Source organism: Lissotriton helveticus, chromosome 4_1, assembly GCF_964261635.1.
Source record: "Lissotriton helveticus chromosome 4_1, aLisHel1.1, whole genome shotgun sequence".
NCBI lineage: Eukaryota > Metazoa > Chordata > Amphibia > Caudata > Salamandridae > Lissotriton > Lissotriton helveticus.
This window is the reverse complement of record NC_136063.1, coordinates 437,849,727-437,874,648: the sequence shown is the minus strand read 5'-3', so window position 1 is coordinate 437,874,648 and position 24,922 is coordinate 437,849,727.

Sequence of the window (24,922 nt, the reverse complement as noted above, 5' to 3'; positions counted from 1 at the left end):
ATTTAAGGGCAGAGGGTGTCGCTCATTTATAGACTACGTGGTGGTCTCTAGCCTATTTAAGGACTGGATTAGAGGGGTTGAGATTGAATGGAGTATATTCAGCGATCATAACCCCTTAATGCTGGTGATAGAAGACCTGTCCCCCAGAAGGGTTAGGAGAGGTGTAGGGGCAGCCAGCATTGAGAGAGTAAAGGATCAGGGGAGGCGACTTAGATGGACCAAAGTGGATGGGGACGTTTTCTATAAATCTCTAATGGAGATAGGGACTTTGTATACAATGGCTAGTACAGTACAAACAAGGTCATCTAAGCTGAGCTTGAATATTTCATCTAACCCCCGTTCAGCAACCAAACCCGCTCAGCCAATCGCAATTGATAGAATGTTGTGAAAAACCATTGGTGCGGGTGCTAATGAAATTGAGCGCACCGAGAGGTGTCTTTCATTGACCCCGCAAATTGATCTCACATCCTTGTCCCACGAACCTGAGCCTGACATAGCAGTAATCCCCCCAAACGTCCTAGCAGGGTCCCCATCCACTGATATCCCTTGCGCCCAGTTGGTGACCAATGATGATTCAGAAACACAAATAGCGGTGGGGAAGGGCGAAACAGGCAGGAAAAAGAAGATTAGCACTAAGGAACCCAAGTAGAAGAGGAGAAAAACTATCACTGCCCCGATTGAAACCAGTAATGTGGCTGCAGGCGAAGTTAAGGGGCATGCGCTATTACCACAAGTACCCCCGAATTGGGTATCCCAAATTATTAGTGACTTGCAGATCTACTTTGAGCATGAAATGATTGGGGTGTGTCTTGATCATTCGACAGAGGCACCTGCCGTTGTCAAAGCATTTGAGGAAGTGGTGTACGTAATAGATGGTCTACTAAAGACTACCAAGCAAGGGAGAGCAAACACCACCCCCAGATGGTTCGACAACGATTGCTCCCGGGCACAGAAAGAGCTAAAATCTAGCTTGAAAACTGTGCCCCGGGATAAGTCGCGCATCGCACAGTGCAGGATCACATATAATAAGGTGATCAAGTGCAGGAAACAGTCCCTCTAATCTCAAGCCTGGGAAGATTTAAGGGCCGCCGCAGACAGAAGGGACCTAACGGCATTTTGGAAAATAATTAATAACCCATGCTTTCAGGATGCCAATGCCCAGAAATTGGTACAACCATCCTCCCAGAACAATGGTATGATCATTTTAAAAGTTTGTATAACCATACCATTGAGTTTATTAAGGATGATGGGAAGGGATCCCGGTGGACCACCACGATTGAATTTAGTTCAGAGGAAGTGGTAGTGGGTATTCAGGGCTTAACAAAAAAACAAAGCGCCAGGACCAGATAGTATCCCACCAGACCTCTATCTGAGTAATGTGGACCTGTGGGCCCCAATCCTCACAAGGGTGTTAAACGCGGCGGTCTCAACTGGCCTCCCCCGGTCATGGTCATCTGCAACAACAGTTCCCATCTTTAAAAAAGGGAACAGGGACAACCCCCAGTGCTACCGCCCAATATCTCTGATCGATGTGACGGCCAAAGTATTGGGACGAGTGGTACTCAACCGTCTTATGGACTGGGCCGATGAATACCAAATCATCACAGAAATTCAGTACGGTTTTAGGGTGGGGAGATCAACAACGGACCAGTGGCTGAACCTTTACCAATTGGTGGCTAAATACACTCTAGCTAGCATTGAGGCGGTATAGCTTGGGTTTATGGACGTTAACAGATAGAAGCTGTGGGCCTTGATGTCTAGATTGGGGGTCGACCAGGGCCTGGTTAACATCCTGGGATCATTGCATTGCAATATCACCGTCAAAGTGCATTTCAATCTGGAAGGGGGCACTACGGCACCTTTCCCATGCAACAGTAGGGTCAGACAGGGATGTATTCTGACCCCGTTTCTGTTTTCTTTATATATCAATAATTTAGACCAGGCACTAGGTAAACTAAAAGTAGATTCCCCCCGAGTAGGTTCCCGCCAGGTCCCTGTGTTGTTGTACGCAGATGATGCAGTCCTCTTAGCCCGCACCCCCAAGGGACTGCAGTGCTTGATAGACAGGTTTGTCAGTTTCATGGACACTCTAGATCTGTTGGCTAACCTGTCTAAGTCCTATGTTATGTTAGTGGGAACTATACCCTGTAAGACGTTCACATACAAAATAGGCACACACAAATTAGGGCAGGTGCAGACCTTCCCTTACCTTGGCTTGTTATTTGATGGGCTTTTACATTTTAAATTTGAATGAAGAGCGGTGTTCCAAATTAGTAGCCTCGACTGGCGCGATCATGAACTATGGACGCAGGCTGGGCAGGTAGTTGCCTGAACAAGTTATGAACTTGTACAGCTCAATCTGTTGCTCAAAAGTGGTATATGGGTCTGAAGTCTTGGGCTTTGTCAGTACTAAGCAACTTTAGACAGAGGAAATAAATACCTGAGAAAGATAATAAAAACCCCACAAAGTACTCCTGCCTATATTATCCACGAAGAACTAGGAAGGGTATACATTGAGGACCTGATAAAGGTCAGACCTATTATGGCCTGGCTAAAGATCTGGTCAAACACCTTGGCAGAACTGAGCAGACAGATTATTAGAGACTTTACAGAAAGGGACAAAGGAATGAATACCCCTTGGCTAAAATATGTTAAGTCCACACTTGAGGGAATTGGCTGTAAGGATCTTTTTACCATTCCAACGGAAATTATTCCCCAAGACACACAGAGAGTCAAAAAAATCTTTCTGGACCTGGCAGCCTCATATAGAGCGGCCGAGGAAGAAAGTAAAACCCCAGCCTGTACCCACAGAATGGTGAAAACTGAGGAAGGAATGGAACCTTATCTCGCTCTCATGTATAATGCCCAGGACAGATTTTTAATTACCCGTTTTAGGCTCAACCTTTTACACCATCTACTGGCTGATCCAACAGTTGAGCAGAAGGGTTCCTGCGGCTGCGACAATAGGTCTCCACAGGATACCCTTCATTTTGTATTGCTATGCCCATTTTATGTTTCACCTAGGCGCAGTTTTTTAGTAGGAATTTTAAAACAGGCAAAGTTTAAACATGACAAGGTTGCCTTATTATTCTTGCAAAGGGCTAATGATCCTCACACACTGTGTTGTATTATGAATTTTATCAAGGTTGCTTTAAGGCTAAGGAACTCAAGAGGGCGGTGCTGAATGAATTTTTCGATCAATTGTCTCCAATCATGTGCAATGAACTGTATTTTATTGATTTTTACTGTGTAAATGTACTTTTATGGTATTTTTTAAGTCCTGAATAAAGGATTATTGATTGATTGATTGACTGGATCAAATAGTGCTTGATGTGAGAGTTAATACATTATGGCTCAGCCTGGCTGTGATTGGTTGTTGTATAAATGTGTTTCAGTTGGAATGGATGATAGAGTTTAGAAAAATCACTCCTTTCAATACCAGGTGTGTTGCAAGAGGTGTAATCCTTGCTATGCAAATCTCCTGCATTTACTTCCGAGTGAAACATTAATTTTTTTAAATCCCTATTTCAAACAGTAAACAGCATTTTCAGGGTATGTAAAAAAATAACTTGATATTAAATTATACAGAAAACAAAAATAAATTACATATGATTTAAACAAAATTTCAGTAATTTGGACAATGGTGACAATGTCAAAACTACCAGCTTTTGCAAGAGGGTTTACCTGGGTTTTTGGCCCCGTGCTAGACGGCCATCTAGGGAAACCTACCAAACCCACACATTTCTTAAAAGTAGACACCCGGGGGCTTCCAAGGAGGTATGGCTTGCGTGGATCCTCCAACGTTCCTTTTCCCAGAATCCCTTGCAAACCTCAATTTTAGCTGGAAAAAATCAGTTTTTTCACACTTTTTTGTGTGGGAAAGCGTGGCATCACTGGGCTCACACAAATTTCCTCCCACCCAGTGTTCCCCCAGGTCTCCCGATAAAAATGGTACCTCACTTGCGTGGTTAGGCATAGTGGCTGCAACAGGAAAAGGTCCAAATCGTACCCTATAGCAAAACTACCTTGATTTTGGGGGGGGGCACCTGAGTTTTTGACCCAGAGCTCGGCGGCCATCTTTGGAAACTCCCAAATCCAAACAGTTCTGAAAACTAGACACCCGGGGGAGTCCAGGGAGGTATGGCATGCATGGGTCCCCCAATGTATTCCTACCCAGAATTCCTTGCAAACCTTAAAATTAGGTAAAAAAAACACTTTTCCAAACTTTTTTGCGTGGGATCTCTGTGCCGGCAAAAATGTCCTACCACCTAGTGTTCCCCTTGTTCTCCAGAGTAAAATGATACCTCACTTGTGTGGGTGCCCCAAAGCAGAACAGGCTAAAAATGAATTAAAAAAAATCTAGCATATAGGTTTGACAAATTAAGCACCCCAACCTTAGAAACAGGGCTTTGGCCCACCCACACAAGTGAGGTATCATTTTACTCGGGAGATCAAGGGGAACGCTGGGTGGTAGGACATTTGTGCCGGCAGGGAGATCCCACCCAAAAATGTATGGAAAAGTGGTTTTTATAACCTAAATTTAAGGTTTGCAGGGATTTCTGGGTAGGTAAACATTGGGGGACCCACGCATGCCATACCTCCCTGGACTCCCCCGGGTGTCTAGTTTTCAGAACTGTTTGGGTTTGGTAGTTTCCAAAGATGCCCGCCAAGCCCCGGGCCAAAAGCTCAGGTGACCACCTCAAAAAATAAGATTGTTTTGCTAAAGGTAATTTTTAAGTCTCCACCGTACGAATTGGGCCTTTTCCTGTTGCAGCCACTATGCGTACCCACGCAAGTGAGGTACCATTTTTATCAGGAGACCTTGGGGAACGCTGGGTGAGAGGTAATTTGTGTGAGCCCAGTGATGCCACGCTTTCCCACACACAAAAAGTGCGAAAAAACTGATTTTTTTCAACTAGAATTGAGGTTTGCAAGGGATTCTGGGTAAAGAAACGTTGGAGGATCCACGCAAGCCATACCTCCTTGGAAGCCCCCGGGTGTCTACTTTTCAGAAATGTGTGGGTTTGGTAGGTTTCCCCAGATGGACGTCTAGCACGGGGCCAAAAACCCAGGTAACCCCTCTTGCAAAAGCTGGTGGATTTGACAATGGTGACAATGTCATAGTGGCTGCAACAGGAAAAGGTCCAAATTGTACGGTGGAGAATGAAGTTTTCAATTTGAGAGCGTGCGATTCAAGGGACAATATTACATGGAAATTGTGACAGACAATTTCAAGTTTGCAGGAGATTGTGGATAAAAAACAACAAAAGAATTCACCAGAAAGACATGACCATATACTTCCTTGTTTTAATAATAATATCTAAATTTAGTAAGTTATTTATAGCTATAATGTACACCTTAACAGAGTTACTCAAAAGTCAAACATTCAAGCACGGCTATCTATTCCTCAAAGACACACACATACAGGTTGGATTTGGCACGAGGGCAAGTGATGGTTCAGTACATACAATTTTATTAACAAGATATTTCAAAAAATGAAATGCTCTGTCAATAAATAAATGCATAAAAACCGAACCAGTGACTCGCAACTCGTGAGCTGTAAAGCCACGACAAGGCACCAACCATTTTACAGGCCATTCACGCACCTTTCATACCTGATACAAACCAGACCATTGACGCCATCCGGAAGGAACAGCAACACATTACAACAATCACAATAAGGGACAAGGTACACCCTACTTCAGAAAGAGATAAAAGACAAATATTACTGCACAACCATCTATTCAGCAAGCACACACACATACTGGTTGGATTTGGCACGAGGGTGAGTGATGATTCAGTACATACAATTGTATTCGCAAGTAATTTCACAAAAATGAAATACACTGCGTATAATTGAAAGTATGATAAACTGAACCACTGACTCACAGCTCGTGAGCTGTAAAGCCACGTCAAGGCACCAACCTCTTTACAGGCAATTCATACACCTTTCGTACGTGTGACACATACAAAACATTCACACCGCCAGCCGCGGACCCATCACATTTCAACACTCACACCAGCAGACAGTGCCATTCAAGGGCCCATCACTTTCACACGCCCACATTTCTGACATTGCAACAACACAAAATGATGGACTGCGTGGAGTGTCACTCAACTAGCAGTGTGTGTAGTGAACAACAGAAAGTCACTACTCACACACAGCCAGCCGAGCGCCAGTCCACCCACACCACCATCCAAGCACCAGACCATGCACACCGCCAGCAAAACACCACTCAGCGCACACCGACAGCCAAGTACCACTCCACACACACCACCAGCCAAGCACTATTCCACGCACACTGCAAGCCAAGCTCCACTCCACACACACCGCCAGCCAAGCACCACTCCGTGCGCAGACAGCCAAGTACCACTCCACACACACCATCCAGCCAAGCGCCACTCCACACACACCGCCAGCCAAGCGCCACTCCACGCTCACCACCATCCAAGCACCAGACCATGCACACCTCCAGCCAAACACCACTCAGCGCACACTGACAGCCAAGTACCAGTTCACGCACACCACCAGCCAAGCGCCACTCCACACACACCACCAGCCGAGCGCCACTCAACACACACCACCAGCCAAGCGCAACTCCACACACACCGCCAGCCAAGCACCACTCCGTGCACAGACAGCCAAGTATCACTCCACGCACACCACCAGCCAAGCGCCACTCGACACACACCACCAGCCAAGCACCACTCCACACACACCACCAGCCCAGGAAAAATCCAAACACAACACCAGGCAAGCGCAAGAGCACGCACACCGCCAACTAAACACCAGACCACGCACACCGCCAGCCAAGCACCAGTCCACAGACACCGCCAGACGAGCACCAGTCTGTTGCAGGGCGAGGTCAGGGTCTCGCACGTGGTCACTCGCAGTGGCGCTGGAACAAATGTACACGGACACACTATGGCCAGGTATGCCGGAAAGACCCCGAGCGGTCTTCCGCCCATTTATTATATACCTCGGGACGAGCCCGCCCCGAGGGTGTGTGTATGCGTGTTAGAATAGATACATTGTAAGTTAGAGGCCGGGTGGCTCTCTACATCCCTCCTTCAGTTTAGTTCGTTTCTGGAATCATCTTCATTATGGGGAGGTCCACGCAAAATCTCTTAGTCTCTGGCTCGGGCCTGGGTTAGGCCTCAGATGGTACCAGTGGCTTCTACCTGCGGGGGAGCTGGCAACCCCAGCCGGGGTCACTTCTGTCCGCCGCGCTGGAGACAAAGGTCTTGCCGGGGTGTCTCGAGGTGTGTTGGGTTGGCTGGTGTTTTCGTCAGGTTTGTCCTGACTCGGTCGCAGGGCGGGGGCCTCGGCCCACGGTCCGTCTTCGTCCTGACTGTCAGGTTCCGCACCCGATGCTTCCATGATGTTCGTGGGAGCGCCGGCCGGCCCTCCCACCTTTTTGAAGCAAGATACGTTGCTGGTGACAGCCTGACGGCCTCGACGCGCCATCACCATGGTTCCCTGGACTTTCTCAACTGTCTACCTCTCTGGTTTAAAAGGAGTCCTGAACTTCCACCCCGGATGTCGGTCCTGGACCACCATGGTGTCCCCTTCTCGTAATCCTGGTTGTTTCGCATGTCGAGCATCGCTCGCCTTCTGGTTGGTCATGAGTCTCCGCGACTGGATTGTTTCGCCGTCTCTTGTCTCTGGTGTCCAGATGGGGGATGTCGGTATGTTGCCTCGTGGAGCCTTCTTGAATAGTACGTGTGCGGGGGCACATTTTGTGGTGCTGTGTGGGGTCTGTCTGTAGGCGCTTAGAAATTGATCCAGGGCAGCCTCCGGGTCACTCCCACTTTCCACAGCGATTCGGAGGGCCCTGTTAAGGGTCCGCATGAGTCTCTCTACTTCCCCATTGGCTTGGGGCCATAGTGGTGTTATTTTTCTGTGCTTTATTCGGAGGCCTTCCAGATACGCTTGAAAATCTCTTCCTTGAAATGGCGGCCCATTGTCAGATTTTAATTCTTCAGGGAGCCCCATCGTGGCAAAGATGTGATCCAGTGCCTTCCTGACCTGTGGAAAAGCTATTGATGGGATGACTTCCACTACAGGGAATTTTGAAAACGAGTCCACCACCACAAGTGTGTGTCTGCCATCCGGGAAACTCCCGAAGACGACGCTCAGGTGAGTCCACGGGGTTAGTGGTGCGTCTTCCGTGATTATTGGGGCTGGTGCTGGGTCAAGCCCGGTTATGGTGCAAGCGTGACACGAGCGGACCATGTCATCTACCATACTGTCCATGGCGGGGAACCAGACTTTGTTTCTCAGCCGGGCTTTCGTCTTGGCCATCCCTTGGTGGCCCGCGTGTGCAATGGTTAGCATGTGCCGTTGGAGGCTTTCAGGCACGACGATGAGATGTCCTCGCAGTACGACCCCTTCGTCTCCTACGCTCAGTTCATTTCGGATCTGCCATATCTGTTGTCGGGCGTGGCTCACTTCCGGTCTCAACCCTTGGACCCCGTCGAGGAACCGAGTCCAGCTGTTGTCTTCGAGGGCCCTTTTGACTCGAGTCAGTGTCTCGTTCGAGGTGGTGGCTTCCCCTATCTCCTGCAGAGTCAGCGTGTCAGGGCAGGCTGCCATAGATACCATGTGGACGAATTCTTCGGCTCCTTGCCCATCCGCAAGCGGGAGTGCCTTCTTTGTCACATCTGGGTGTCGAGACAGATAGTCTGCCGGGTTGTGTGCCCCTGGCCGGAACACTAGGTTGAAGTTGTAGCCCTGCAGTTGGATGGCCCACCGCTCGATCCGTGAGGGAGTCAGCCTGGATGACCCGGTGAAGAGTGGCAGTAGTGGTTTGTGGTCAGTCACGATGGTGAACTCCTGTCCACAGAGGTATAAATGAAAGTGTTGGCATGCCCACTTTATGGCTAACGCTTCTCGCTCGATCTGAGCATATCGAGTCTCCGTGTCGGTGAGGGCTTCGCTGGCGTAGGCAACTGGTTTCCATTCGTCTCGGCCGTATTCTTGTAGTAACACAGCTCCCAGGCCCACCGGGCTGGCGTCTACGACGAGTTCTGTCCTCCTGCGCGGTTGAAAATACGCCATTATCGCCTTGTCTAGAAGGCTCGCTTTGACGTCCTGGAACGCTTGGTTCGCTGAGCATGTCCATTCCCACTCCTGGTCGTGTCGCATGAGCGCCCTCAATGGTTCTGCTAGGGCTGCTAAATTGGGGATGAACCGGCCACAGTATGTGGCCATTCCGAGGAAGCTTCCCACTTTGGATGGATTCCGGGGAGTGCTCGCGTTCCTGATTGCCTCGGCTTTCTTCGGGTCTACCTTGAGACCTTCCCACGTGAATGTGTAGCCGAAGAAGTCGACAGCTTCTTGATAGAAGGAGCACTTCGCCCTGTGCAGGGTCAGTCCATGCTCTTCCAGTCTCTGCAGCGTGGCTCTCAAATGGGCGTGATGTTCCTCCAGCGTGTTGGAGTATATGAGGATGTCATCGCTCAGGTTGATTACCCCACTCAACCCCGATAGGACTTCTCTTATTGCGTTCTGGAACACTTCGGCTGCAGATGACACGCCAAAGCTCAACCTCTTGTATCGTCGGAGTCCGACATGAGTCGAGAAGGTTGTCATGTACCGACTTTCAGGTTCGAGCTCCAGCTGGTGGTACCCTGCGTTGAGATCCAGCTTGGAGAACCACTTCGCACCGTTCAGGTCGGCGACGATGTCATCCATCGTCGGGGTGATGTGGCGCTCCCTCTTCACAGCGGCGTTGGGAAGCCTCATGTCGACACACAGCCAGATGGCGCCAGGCTGCCTGGGTTTGGGCGCCACGACCAGTGGGGACACCCAGGGAGTTGGCCCCGACACCTTCTCTATGACATCTAAATCTTCTAGTCTTTTGAGCTCCGCCTCCACTTGTGGTCGGAGATTGAAGGGTACCCTCCTGTGTCTCAGGGCGACTGGGCGTACAGAGGTGTTGATGTGTAGCCGAACCTTCTTTCCTTTGAGCTTCCCGAGGCCACTGAACAGCGCTGGGAAGTCCTGTAACATGTTATCTCCGTGCGATTGATGGACTTGGTTCGCAAAAAATACTAGACCCAGATCCTCGGCCGTGTGACAGCTGAGGAGTGTGCCCTTCTTTCCTTCGGTGATATGGAATTGGGCTTCTGTCGAGTATTCGGCATTGACGATTGTGGTGCTGATGACTCCTCGCAGTGGCAGTGGGTCAGTGCCACTGTAGGTGTAGATGCGTGCGCTCGAGGGAGCAAGCGTGGGCCTGGGTGACATCTGTTCATATTGTTCGGAGTCCATCACATTCACCGACGCCCTGGTGTCGATGAGCGCCCTCATTTCGGTCCCTTCAACTGAGACCGTGCACATGGGTGGTGGTCTCCTCTTCGTGGATATTCGGCTGACGTACGATATGACGTACACTTCGTCATCGTCATCATCTTCGTAGCGCGGCCTCCTTTCTTGAGCGTGATTGTCGGGTGGCGGATGTTCTGACTCCAGCGATAGCTGCCTCACCCTTTGTGTTAGCGACCTGGGTCCATATCCTCCCCGCGACCTGGGGGCATTAGGTCTGTATCTCCCTCCTTGGCACACTGCTGCAGAGTGGTTGAGTCTGCCACACTTTGAGCATGTCTTTCCTTTTGCGCTACACACTGCTGTCGCCGGATGGTCTCCACCGCAGTATGCGCACTGGGCGTCTTGTGCTTGCCACTGGCGTGCGCGAACGCCTGGCGGTCTTCTCTGCAACGCGTCCACCCTTTCTTCCTTGATTGGCGCCATCTTGGGAATGGCCGGCGGGGCCATGGGTGAGCGTAGTGCCATTTCCATCTCATCGGCTCTTGAATCCGACAGTTCATGGGAGCGAGCGGGGACGAGGATGAGTTTTCTGAGCAACTTTGACCTGCACCCCACGATAATTTGATCTCTGATTTCCTCCCGTGGGTCGGTGAACGGGCAGCTACTGGCTAGCCGGCGTAGTCTGGCATAATACATATCAACGGACTCAGCTTCCGTTTGCCAGGCCCTCTTGAACTTACATTTTTCATAGTCATTGTTTAGCTGGGGGTCAAAGTGAGCATTTAGTGCGTCGACCGCCGCGTCGTAGTTATCTTCGCCTCCTGTGTTCGGGAGGGTCTCAAAGAGGTCGTATATTTCTGGGCCTCCATAGAGGATTAAGAGAGACCTTTTCACCGTGTTGTCCGTCTCACGGGTGCCTTTAAAGTACAGATTCAGTCGGCCCAGCCACGCCTTCCACCGCGGTGCCGCGGTTGCCGGGCCATCCGTCTCGCTGAAAGGAGGAAGGGGGGCGTCCCCTGTGTGGGCATGGCTGAACACTTGCGGGCCTGTGGCGCGGTTCTGGGGCTGGCCAGCGGGGCCCGGTTGCGCTGTGCTTGTGGCGGGCGCCGCCGTCGCGCCTCCTGTCGCAGGGTCTGACATCACAGTGGTCGTGTGCACGTGTTATTCCCCTCCAGAAACAGGGCTGTTGGAAACAGTGTGTGTGAGTCCCTCTGGTGGCCTCGTGCGGATGCGCAGAGATCAAGCAGGGCAGAAGAAAAGGACACTTGGGTTAGCCACTGCTTGTTTGCTGCCTCGACTGTACCGTGACTGAGGCTGAGGAGGGTTTGGATTGTCCAATGCTTAATGCCGTCCGCGCGGCGATGCAGGTAGCGGAGTGGGCTGGAGGGCCAAGGCAGGCCCGGAGCAGACGTGCACCGTCGCTCCTCTTCACCCCTCCCCCTCCGGGGCAGCGCGCGATGCAGCGCGCTCAAACCACGCGCTTGGGGCCAGGAACTTAGAGGCAGGCCGAGGGTGTGCGTGGCGCAGGGGGGCGGAGGCCCCAACAAGGCCGCAGGCACGCCGCGTGGGCGGGGCTACAGCGGGAGCACTCACCCGGTCTTTGCGTGAGGCGAGCTCCCGCCAGCTGAACACGCTCCTGTGGAGGAGACGCATGGGCGGGCCTCGAGCCACCACGCAGGCCAAGAATGGATGAGCGGCCGCAGCGGGTGGGCTCCGCAGCCGAATCTGGAAAGAGGCAGGCGGCACACTTGGGGCGGCGCCAGTCGACGAAGGCCAATGTCCGCAGCAGGTGGCGGGGCACGCGCGAGGACGGTACTGGCCTCGTCGCCAATGTTGCAGGGCGAGGTCAGGGCCTCGCACGTGGTCACTCGCAGTGGCGCTGGAACAAATGTACACGGACACACTATGGCCAGGTATGCCGGAAAGACCCCGAGCGGTCTTCCGCCCATTTAATATATACCTCAGGACGAGCCCACCCCGAGGGTGTGTGTATGCGTGTTAGAATAGATACATTGTAAATTAGAGGCCGGGTGGCTCTCTACATCGTCCACAGACACCGGCAGCCAAGCGCCAAACCATGCACACCGTCAGACAATGGACACTACACGCAAACCAACATCATAATTTTTTTTTTTTAAATAAAACAAAAACAAAAACAAATTGCAAATTGATACAAATCTACTAACTCAACAACTAAATCTAAAAAGACTACACACATGCAAACTTTGAAACTGATTGATAAGACCAACCAGTTCACTTTACCACTCATTGATACTCCCAAAAATTATTTTGTGTGTGGTACAATCTAAAACAAGCAGGTACACACAGCCCGGGGTTTGAAGGGCAGTCGGGGCAGTACATACGAACCTCCTTCCGCAAACCTCTTTGCCAACAGACTCTACATCTCCGACTGGGAAAGTCTTTTGAGATTGTAGGAGGAATTGTATCAGGAAAGTGGCGATCTTTCAATCTGGCAACATCCTCCACCACTCCAACTCTAGGAACACTTGCCTGTTCCACTAAAACAAGGCTGCCTATTACAGACTCCTGAAACTTTACAAAAGTCATCTTTGACTGGGGACAAGATTTCTGGAACACAACAAAAGCATTAAAGGTTGCCAAGTGGAAAAGATGGATAGCCAACTCTTGTACCAAATGTAAGCCTTACGAAGAGCAGCATACGGTTCCAACCTCTGATTTACTCTGTCAACACCACCCATGTACTTATTGTAGTGCATTATGCACACAGGTTTGCGCACTTCTGCAACCTGACCCCAAACAGGCACCGGTTCAGTGCTTTCATCACGTATTGTAGTCAACATGTAGACATCTCTCCTGTCTGAAAACTTCACAGCTAGAAGCTCCTCACAACGCAATGCACTGCACTGTCCCCAAACAAGCTTTCGACAAACAAATTCTTTTGGGAAACCTTTACGGTTTGAGCGGATTGTGCCACAAGCAACAGTGTCCACTTTGGCCAATTCCCTGAACAACCGCACACCAGTGTAGAAGTTATCGACATACAAATGATGGCCTTTGTTAAAAAATCCACGACCAGGTTCCCACACAATTTTCTCAGTCACTCCAAAAGTCGACGGACAACCAGGGGGGTTAATCCTGGATTCCTTACCAGTGTACACCCTGGAATTAGAGACATATCCAGTCTCACTGTCACACAGCATATACAGTTTGATTCCATAGCGTGCCCTCTTACTAGGAATGTATTGCCGAAATACCAAGCGGCCCTTGAACAACAGCAAAGACTCATCCACTGCAATTTCTTTCCCAGGATAAAAGATCTCAGAAAATCGATCAACAAAATGATCAATGACAGGCCGACTCTTGAAAAGACGGTCACAATCAGGGTGATCTCGTGGCAAAGCAAGACTATTGTCAACAAAATGCATCATCCGAAGCAGAAGCAAATACCTATCACGACTCATGACTGCCGGAAATATAGCTGTTGCCATCAAGGGACTAGTAGACCAATATGAAGCCATTGATGGTTTCCTAAGCAAGCCCATCAAAAAAGTTAAACCCCAAAACTTTTTCATCTCCTCCAAATTTGTGGGAGTCCACCGGGTAGCTCTAGCGTGGGGCTTAAGGCTGGCACTGTTCACCCTCAAAAAATGTTCAGCATACAAATTAGTCTGCTCTACAATCTCTGCCAAAAACACATCATCCATAAACAACTTGAAAAAATCAATAGGCAAAAAGTTTTCAGTGTTCACCCTACACCCTGGAACACCAGTAAATTCAGGCACTGCCGGCTGCACCATGCCTGGTGCAACCCAGAGGTCAGAACTTTCATCATCAAGTCTTGCAGCCACAGGCTGCCGCCCAGCTGCCTCTTGTCTCACTACACCAACTGGAAGTCTAGCAGCCAAAGGCTGCAGCCCAGATGTCTCTTGCCGCACTATTGGCACAGCAATGTCCTCCGCACCCACAGGCACATCATCCACACCAAAAGTAGCTTCATCAGCACTCAGAGTGTCTTCATCATCAGATGAAGCCATGTGTAGAGAAAACTCACTACCTGAATCTTCACCTCCCACCTCTGGCTCAGAATCAGAGTCAGTCTCTGGACCATGGTCAGAGGAAGAATCAAAAAGCATTCCAACAACTTGCTGAGCAGTAATCCGGCGGCTAGCCATTATCCTTACAAATAAAGGAGTCTGCACAAACAACTCAACAATCCCAACACTGTGCAAAGTAAGATAAAAAAATGTAAGCCTTTTTCACAAAAAACTATATTTAGAAAAAATATACAATTCACTTACAAGACACAACTACACTCACCAGCACCTACTCTGCAAAGACACAGCAAATAGGCAACGATATCCCACTAGAAAGAAGAAAAAAAAACTTACATCTACAGAAGGACACATCAAAAACAAATGCAAAACATGTTTTACAATCACAACAAACAGAAACCAAACATATTCGTATTACTACACACTTTGCAAAATAAACAATTACATTACAATTGAACAAAAAAAAGGTCTCTTACCAAACACATGCAAATACAGAAACAGCAGAACAACAGAACCACCAGTAACGGAGCCGCACACTGCAACAATCTAAAGAGAAAAAAAACCAATACACATTAGAAGAAACAAAAACAACACACATTACAACAGGCTATGTCACAAATGGGGTGTCTGTCCCCATGGGGGGCAGAATATAAATCATTATAAACGTGGGCCCCCTGAAAGCAACCCTATGGAGGGCAGAGAGGCCAAATAAAGACACGGCAGAACATACTTTTGAAAACAAATGGGCCCAAGGAAGCAACCCTTGGCCAAGGGGTCGCTCCCTATAAAAAAAAAAACTGGAGTCTAGTGGGCTTTTCTATCCCCCCCTGGGTCCAGAAACGGTAAAAAAACAGCCGATCTGCCCCCAAGGGGCAGACAAGTCTAAAAAAAATTATGGGCCACTAGGAAGCGACCCTTCCCCAAGGGGTCGCTTCCTTTACAATTATAAACAAATCCCTGGTGTCTAGTGGGCTTTTCTGCCCCCCCGGGTCCAGATCACGCGCTAACATGGGCGATCTGCCCCCAGGGGGTCAGAAAAGTCTAAACTAAATTTTTATGGCCCTGGAAGCGACTCTTGCCCAAGGAGTCGCTTCCTTTACTAATAAAAACACAATCCCAGGTGTCTAGTGGGCTTTCCTGCCCCCCCCCCTGGGTCCAGATTCCCAAATAAAAGGGTCGATGGGCAGAAAAGTCTAAACAAATTAAAAATGCCCTAGGAAGTGACCCTTACCCAAAGGGTCGCTTCCTTTTATCAAAACAAATAATCCCTGGTGTCCAGTGGGCTTTTCTGTCCTCCCTGGGTCGAGATCGCTCGCTAAATCGAGCGATCTGCCCTCAGGGGGGGCAGAAAAGTCTGTACTGCATTTTTGAGCCCCCTGGAAGCGACCCTTGCCCAAGGGGTCGCTTCCTTTTCTGAAAAAAAACATCCCTGGTGTCTAGTGGGGCATTCCTGGTTCAGGATCGCGACGCTGTGCGTGATCCTGAACCAGGAATGCCCTGCATTGGGACATCAGGGGAGAGGAAACAGTGTTTCCTCCCCCCTGATGCCTCAAGGCACCGATAAATGGCCCCCCCACCCCACCGGAGAGCAGGAAACAGATCTACCTGCTCGACGCGCTGGAAGCAAATGGCTTCCAGCGCGTCTAGCACTTCCTGATGACGTCGGCGCGCGCGACAGCGCGCTGAAGTCACCAGGAAGTGCAGGGGGGGCGGGGGGAGCAGCGCAAAGTCTTCCGCTGCCACCCCCACTACTGCCACCCCGATCGGTGCCCCAGGGGGGGAGCGCCAGCGCTCCCCCCGAGGGCTGTACTGATGACGGAGCGGTTCCGTCATCAGCACAGCCCAACCGATGCTGATGACGGAACCGCTCCGTCATCAGCATCGAAGGGGTTAAGAAACAATTTTATAAAAACCTGTCAGAAATAGATGTATTTTAGCATTTTATGTATCTTGTCCCTGCTTATTTGCTATTTGTGCATTAAACGCATGTTATATATATGGGCCGCCTAAAGCTCTGTGTTTTATTTAATAACGTACAACCCCATTGTGTGATCATAAGGAAGTACCAAGTTGAGAGGAGGCCTGTCAAGGATACTTTTGCCTGGGTACAGGTGGCCACTGTACATCTACCTAGTGGTTGGCCCTATTTATTTATTTGTTTATTTATTTGATTTATATAGCGCATTATAACCCAGGGGTCTCTAAGCGCTTTGTCAGAATCGAAGACATCAAGTGGCGTGGAGGGCAACTGTTCATAAAATTTGCAAGCCACCCCATGCTTGCTGGAACATCACTGTTTTTAGTTTTTTTCGGAAGGACAACAAGTTAGACTCCTTCCGCAATTTAATTGGCAGCTTATTCCAGGCTGCTGGCAGTAGGTAGGAGAAAGCACGACCACCCACTGTAGCCAGTCTACAGCGTGGTTGAGTAAGGAGGGTGGCATCAGCGGATCGAAGCACTCTAGCTGGCCTATAGGGGATTAGGCGAGATTTCATGTAGGTTGGCGCCTTACCGTAAAGGGCTTTGTGAACAATGCACAGCCCTTTAAACATCACCCTTTGCTTAACCGGCAGCCAGTGCAGTTCTTGCATAAGGGGGGATGCATGGGTATTCCTAGGCTTTTGAAAATGAGCCTAGCAGCGTCGTTCATGACGACCTGCATCTTATTCAAATGTTTTTGCGGCAGCCCTATGTATAGCGAATTGCCATAGTCTAGCCTAGCCAGGATCATGGCGGAGACTGCTCGCCTCAGAGTGGAAAAGGACAACAAAGGTGAAACTTTCCTGAGTTGTCGAAGGAGGCCGACACAGGTCCCCACGACCGTCGTAACTTGCTTCTGCATAGACAGCTTGCCGTCCACCTGAATGCCCAGGCTCTTGACCACGGCTGCTGGTTCCGGAGGTGACCCCAAGTCTCTTGGCCAGAAATCCTCATTCCATGGGTTCCCTGCGATGGTGATTGGCAGTACCTTGGTCTTATCCGGATTGATCTTTAATGAGTTTCTGGACATCCAATTGGCTGTGTACTTTAAGATATTTTGCAACCTTGCGAGAGCACCCGGACCATCATCTAGTTGGATCACTATCTGGGTGTCATCCGCATAGTTGTACACCTGGCAGTCCATCTGGTTAAGCAGTCTAATCAGAGGTTGAAGGTAGATGTTAAATAGGAGGGGCGACAGGGCAGACCTTTGTGGCACTCCACAGGTGATCGATGTAGTGGTGGAAAGAAGGTCACCAAGCTGCACTCTCTGTGACCTCCCTTGAAGGAAGGAGGAGAGCCAAGCATGTGCCATGCCCTGAATGCCGAAATCCATCATCCGCGACAATAGTTGTTTGTGACAGACAGTATCAAATGCCGCGGAGAGGTCTAACAGCACCAGGGGACTAGATGCTTTCTTATCTGCCCTGTTCCTCAGTTCGTCCAAAATAGACAGCATAACGAGTTCCGTGCTGTGATTCGCACGGAACCCGGCTTGATTTGGCTCAAACAAGTTGTTACTTTCCAGATGTTCCGACGGAGTGGTGACTACGTGTTGTTCCACCACCTTCGCCAGAAACGGCAACTGAGATATGGGCCTGAAGTTTTTCATGCATTTCACGTCCGCCCCTGTTTTTTTCAGCAAGGGAATCAGCCGGGCCTCCTTAAAGGAAGATGGTACTTGACCTGTTTGTAAAGATGTGTTCAACAGGTTCAACACCTCTTCCTCTATGCCGGGCAATGCTAGTTTAAACACTTCTGGTGGGCACGGGTCTGCCGAGGAACCCGACTTAACCCGGCCCAGAAGAGCTGGCAGCCTTCCCTTCGTAATCAAAGGTAGGGTTATTAATGGGGTAGTCACTGACGTTCTGACAGGTATATCCTGTGGAGGACAGTCAATCTCAGGGGTCGCGTCAATTTCAGCTACCAAATCCAAAACCTTTTTGACAAAGAAGTCCTGAAATTTTTGGCAGTCTTCTTGCACGAACTCCGTAGTTTGTTCTTTATTTTCCCTGAGTTCCTTTAGGACTTTAAAAATTTCTTTCTGAGGGTTTCTAGCAGTGGTTATTCTCTCCTCAAAGAACTCTGCTTTCCTGGCTATAATCGCCTGTTTATAGCTGGTAAGTGCCTGTGTGTACTGCCTCCGGGAATTGAAGTCATGATCCTTTCGCCAAGCTCTTTCTAGTTTTCGAAGCCCTCGTTTCTTTTCCCTAAGTATTTTGTTGTACCAAGGGGCCCCAAGTCCTCTGTTCACTATATTTATCCTGCGCATTGGTGCCACATAGTCCACAGTTTTCCTAAGTTTGTCCAGTAATTCCTCACAGAGGACCTCGGAGTTTTCTGTTTGATTGTTGGGAGATGGATGGGTTCGGAGATAGTCTAACATTTTAACTCCATTAATGTTTCTCCACTTTCTAACCTCCTTCCACCCTTCCCTAGGCTTCCTCTCTTGTTCGTCTAACAAAAACTCACCCCTCACCAAATGGTGATCGGACCAAACGCACGGCTGGATAGTCACCGTACCCTGTGCAGGAGATGTCGTCCAAATCAAGTCAACGGTGTGACCCTTAACGTGTGTTGGGCCCCTCACTTGTTGGACAAAGTCCAGAGATGTGCCTCATCAATCTGAAGAGCTTGTCCTTCTTTCGATAGTTTCTCCCAGTGATAATTGAAATCACCCATAATGATCACTTTTTCGTATCTTGAGCGTGTGTCCTGGACCAATCTCAGGAACAGGTCGGGGAAAACCGGCAATGCCCACGGAGGGCGATAGACTAGAAGGATAAATATACAGTCTGCTCCCAACTTCAGCCTAACACCCAACACCTCAGCACCTCCCATACTTTCGGCTAGGAGTCTTTCACCCTGTAAGCGTGAGTTATAGAGGTGGGCCACCCCACCCCCTCTCTTGGGGTGGGGTGGCCCTCCTCTATAACTCACCTCAGACTATTTATTTCCCATGGCCCAGTACATCCTTGACATCATGCATCTCCATGAGCAGTGTGGACCTAATGTACCTAAAACCACATACATCATGCAGGTTAAGGTTCACACAAGAGTCTAAGTACAACATATGTCTGCTACTGACAATTTCTCGACAAGTGCAATGTACAAGCATGCCAGTCATGCACACAGGACCACAGGCCACACGTACAAAACACATATACCATGAATCTAAAGTAGTGCTACCCTCTATTTAAAGCCACATCTACATATTGTTGATCTTTTTTCCAGACCCATTGCTATCTGTTTGAAGACCCGACATCATCACACATCCTATGTGTCGCAAGGGCACCAGCAAGTGACCACTGGGACTGACCTAAAATCAAACCTTGGCACTCATTCAAGTAGCATACATGTGAATTAAGTCCAAAGCAACACACCACAAATACATTTTACTACACTGTTATCTGGTTCACAAAACTTTTCAAATACCTATCTATCAAGTTTAACTTGCCACCTTCTATGTTTCTCTATTTACATCGTAAACTGTCTTAAAATGGGTTGCCCAACACAAATGACAGTTCTGATTCAGCTATCGACTATTCACATCACAAGAGCAGAACCTATGTCACAAGCCACCTTACCATTAGCCATTCCCTCCACTGGTGTTGAGCTTCCTGCCATTCCATCTGAACTGCCAACATAGCTAGACAGAGGGCACGCCTGTTAGGTATTTCCCTACAGGTCTGAAATTTGTGAAGACAATGTCCAGTATAGAACACATCATGTGGAATGCATGTTTCATGCTCCTTGTAGTAGATGTCCTCACAATTGACATATCTATATTGCACTCACACACCTCACACCCATATAATTAACAGCACTGGCATCATTAGTTTTAGTTACAAACAAATGTGTTGCTGTGTCAAGATTTACCTACAGTAACAGCTTGTACTTTGCAACCTTCTATTAGTCAGATGAAACTTAAACACTGAGCCAGACCTTTGTATGCCTGCTCTGTCCAAATGTATTACCAGAGAAGCTGGAAATTCAGTGGTTGGTCATGAACAACATCTATATTATTCAGGTAAAGTGATATCACTCTGGGTGTTTTGCCAAATAAACATTGTTCCATGCAACATCTTGCCAAGCAAGTAAAAGAAATTCCATCACTATGCCAACACCAGTGAGGCAGTACAGAAGATGGTAACATTAAATAGCCCCACCTCTGTCCACTGTGCACTCTCATCTTCAATATTGTTAACTTCTGGGTATACTCCTGTTGGGGTAACACTACCTTGTAAACTGAATTAAAAATTTAAAAACCAAAGAATGAAAGGGAAGGAAGGTGTACCGCAGACATTTATGGATCAACAGGTCGGTTTAAGTAAAGTTAGTACTTTGAAGTATGCAAAATCTATCAGATCGCCGGAGAAAGTGAAAAAACATGTAGAATATAACCCAACCCACAGTACACAAATATGAAGGCACAATCCTTTATTACTTACTTCCTAACATCAAATTCACAATTCTTCTAACAATAGTGTCGATCTGAATGTATTATTGTGTAAACATATTGAACTGGATTCCCTGCATCCAAGCAAGGATTATCATATGCAAAAACACCTTCATGCATACACCCATACGTTGACATATTTGTTCTCACACGCCTCAGACTTGACGTATTCCCTCATTTGGTAAGTTTTCCTACCACAAATGACTGGTCTAAAACCTTAATAAATTGTCCTTGCGATCGAGTCTCACCCCAATCAACAATCCACCTAGTCCTTTTTTTTTTAAGTTCAATAAAACTTTATTAAGCAAAATATGCAAGATAACAATATATAGTATAACAAGTAATCATGTAAGGGATGAGGGGAAGGGAAAAGGGGAGGAGGGAAAATCAGAGTACAAATTGTAAATGAGAGTACAATAATAAACTTAACATGGGTGTTACTGAGCAGGAAGAAAGGGTAGATTGATTAAGCAAGTAAGGAAATACAAAAGGAATATACAAATAGTAATGAGAAAAAATGACAACCAAACGTGCAGATCCCTGGCTTCCTATCACAATGTATTTAAATAGTTGTACTACTACGCCTTCATTTCGTCCACAACCTTCTCAGCAAGAAGTGACTAAACCCCCATGATGTCCTTGTCATTTCATTCATTTTTTCTCATTAATAATCCACCTAGTCCTGTTCTGCAAATTTTATCTAGAGCAGAAGATGAGGTGGATTAAATTCATCTTGAAAATTTAGGGCTTGAGGCAATGTCGTCTGGCCTATCTGACACTGCAGTACTTAGAAAATGAATGCTTCGTAAAAAACATAGACCTTTTCTTGAATTGTACAATCAGATGTGTTTAACACCTCTGAACTTTGTCTCTTTGTTTACGCTGACAGGCCATAAGTCTTAACTATTTTGAAACCTGTATATGATGTTTTAACTTTTTTATATACATTCTTTTTTATAACTATTGTATAACATGTGCAATATGAAATGGTAAAACTGTGTCGATCTTTTAATTATTTTTTTAATGACTGTTGTGCAATAATTGTGACATGGTATTGTAAATATGTGCTTTCATGGTTCTTTTGTGCGTCAAATTGAAAACCGAATAAAGCTAAATTTGACATGAAATATGGACATTAGTGTAAAGTTGGAAATAGTCTCTCAGAATAGTATGCCTGGATTGAGATATATTCCATATTTCATCATAGTGGACTCTACACATGAGAATTAATTGATTTCCAAAAATAAAACATGTGGATCAAGTGAAGTGTAAGAATTTTGAAAATAACTAGATGTTTACCTATTGGAACACTCGTAGCTTGTTGGCCTAACCGGGCCACAATGCAATATCAAGATCCATGTGTATACCCTTCCAATACACCAATATTCCATTCCAATACTGGGTAACTAAAAACAAGCAAGGATCCTCTGGGGAGTCCACAGGTAACCCCTGTATGATCTACACATTTGAAGTGCAATTTAAAGCTATACATGTGGTCTCTGATGAATGGGTGTACTCTGTTACAGCTCAGTTGTGACACAATGGTAAGATGTCCAAAGGAAATGAAGAGATGGGGTGAGAGGGCATATGCAGGATCATCATAAGAAAAGTAATGAAGAATGGGCATGTGTAAGTCTTAATTTAAATCCAAATACAGTTGTCTAATAAATACATTGGCAAAATGTGTCAGGATTATGTAGGGAGTATTGTGATGATATGCCCCCAAGTACAATGCACGTCTTAAGCATCTGTTTCCGGTACGCACCAAGCAGTTACCTGTCTCCGTGTTCCACATCAATTGATTAATGGATGTGGAGTTGAAAACTGATGGGAAATGAAGATGTCATATGCTGCACCTGGTAGAATGGCATTAGACGTGTGAAAAGGCCCTTGGCCCTGATAGAACATAAACATTTCAGATGATATTAACCTTACACAGATGCTAAAATGTACGTTGACAATATCGTAGAGAATGCTTAACAAAACAAACCATAGGAAAATGTGCACTTCTCAAACGTGTAAAATGAACGGGCAGCTTATAAATTGGTAGAAAGTTTCCATTTTCATTCTGCTTACATTTCTAAGCCTCATATTATTTTTTTTCTCCAATATTTAGCTTCAGTACGTTTCATTGTCAGAATATGTATTTCTTTCTTTCCTCACACCATATTATTTATTCATATTAGATCAAGTCACCTAATATGTGTTATAATTAAAAAAATGTTTAGTAGAATCATCTTTCTGGTCACCCAGATGGTGGCGTGCCAGTCTGGGCGACAGCCCAGTCCCAGTGCCCAATGTCAAAAATCTAGGAGTCATCTTTGACGATAAACTGAAATTTAATAGTCAGATGAACAGGCTCTCCTTCACCATCTGGTTCATTTTAAAAATGATCAGGAAAATCCATCCATTCATCCCCCAATGCACTAAAAACACTGGTTACAGCATTGGCCCTCTCCAGATTGGATTATGGTAATGCCCTATACATGGGGTTCCAATCCCAGTATCTATTAAAACTGCAGCGTCTGCAGAACATGGCAGCCAGAATAGTACTAGATATTCCTAGGTTCAAGCCAGTCTCCCATGGAATAAGAGCCCTCCACTGGCTTCCGGTGGACAAAAGGATTACCTTTAAATCCCAATGCCTGGCCTTCAAGGCTCTACATGACCTCAATTTTTGAGGACGCACTTGAAATGGTATGTGCCGGCAAGAAGTCTAAGATCCGCTCATACGAAACTTCTGCAAACACCTAAGTTCAAGAAGGCCCGCTGCGGTGGAAGAAGCTTCCTGTTAGGGACAGTTAAGACCTGGAACCTATTTCCAATCTCCATAAAGAGCAGCAAATTGGTTTTGTATTTTATAAAGGTGCTAAAAACCTGGCTCTTTAACAACTGATCCATCCTGTATACCCCGCCAGCACCGCTCTGACCTACCGACTCTAGCGCCAAGAAGCCCTCAGGCATTTGTGCGCTCTACAAATGCACTAATCAAATCATATCAAATCACATTTTTGAAGAAAAATGTTTCTCATGATCTAACCAGAAAATGCTAGATATTAATGTTTTATTTCATAGAGCAATCTGTTGTTGCACAACGGGACACTAAGCAGCTAACAGAGTAAGTTGGCAAAGGCTCCCCTGACAACTTTCCTCAATGTATCTGTTCGTAATACGATGTAGCCACATTCAAATAACATCATGTCAGCATGGACGTTTTCCGTCGGAACTGAGAGGAGAGGCGATGGACTATGGAAAGATCCTTCTTCATTGGTTGGAAATTACTTAAGCATCTGTTTGTGCAACATATGTTTTGTGCCTTTCCATATAGTACGTGTTCCTAGCTAGAGAGATAATGCATGCTATGCACACCTACCCTGCCATTCCCCTTAGCATTTTCTTGTGCTAGCTGAATTATTGTACGCAACTGCTAACTATGATTTTCTTATTTTCTTTACCTTTATGACAAGACTTCCTTTCTCTATGCTGAATCATAGCTACTGCAGTGACTTATTTCCTTCTAACATGGATTGATGATTGCCACTGCAACTGTTGGGGAACTCTACTGAGTTTCCAGAACTGCTCTTAATGAGGACTTTGCTCTCTTGCTACTATTAGCTTGATGCTCCAAATCTTTGCTCTTTTCCAAAACAAATTCTCTATAGGTTTCATGCTAGGTTAGATTATGTCATTTAGATTAAGATAGGGACTATTTCTTTTTGGAACACACTGTTATTTTTCATGCTGCCACTAACCAAAATATTATTTTATATTTCTGTAATTGGATATATCGAACTACTCTGAATAAAATATAAAATTATTATTACTCTCTTAATGAGGAACAAAACTTTTACAACTTTATCAAACCTCTCATCATTGCCTGAACTCTAAACTGCTGTAAGTTGATAAAAATTGACCTGCGCTCCATTTTACATGATGGCTAAGATTTGTAGACCGAGAGATGGAGTTGGTGCGGAGTTGGAAATTTCTGTTGTAAGTCAATGGGTTAAACTGTTTATAAATTTCCAACTAGTAAATCTGGTAGCAAAGGAATGGTGTATACCCTGGATGCAGCTATAAAATAGTTACCCCAACCTTTACTTAAAAATCCCTGATTGCTGAATCCAAAGTCCAGTACTTGAGGACTCAACAAGGTGGTATACGAAGACGTTTGAGGTT